Source organism: Carlito syrichta, unplaced genomic scaffold (assembly GCF_000164805.1).
Source record: "Carlito syrichta isolate Samal-C Ts95f unplaced genomic scaffold, Tarsius_syrichta-2.0.1 Scaffold314290, whole genome shotgun sequence".
Classification (NCBI taxonomy): domain Eukaryota; kingdom Metazoa; phylum Chordata; class Mammalia; order Primates; family Tarsiidae; genus Carlito; species Carlito syrichta.
In genome coordinates, this window is record NW_007258386.1 from 215,110 (window position 1) to 215,609 (window position 500).

Below are 500 nucleotides of genomic sequence, written 5' to 3' on the forward strand. Positions count from 1 at the left end.
ATTTATTGTAGAGATGAGGTCTCGCTGCCCAGGCGGGTCTCGAACCCGCGGGCTCAGGCAATCCACTCACCTCAGCCTCCCAAAGGCGTGGGATTACAGGCTGAGCCACCGAGCCTGGCTTGTTTGGTCTTTTGAGCCAAAGTCTCACTCTGTCACCCAGGCTGTAGTGCAGTAGCACACTCATGGCCACCACAGCCTTGACCTGCTGAACTCAGGTGATCCTTCCACCTCAGCCTTCCAAGTAGCTGGAACTACAGGTACACACAACTACACCCGGTTAATTTTTTAATTTATTGTAGAGACAGAGTCTCACCAAGCTTTCCAGGTTGCTCTCGAACCCCTGAACTCAGGCCATCCTCTCACCTCGGCCTCCCGAAGTACTGGGATTATAGGCTTAAGCCACCCAGTCACCACAGCCTCGACCTGCTGGGCTCCGGCAATCCTTCTGCCTCAGCCTTCCAAGTAGCTGGAACTACAGGCGTGCGCTACCACGCCCAGCT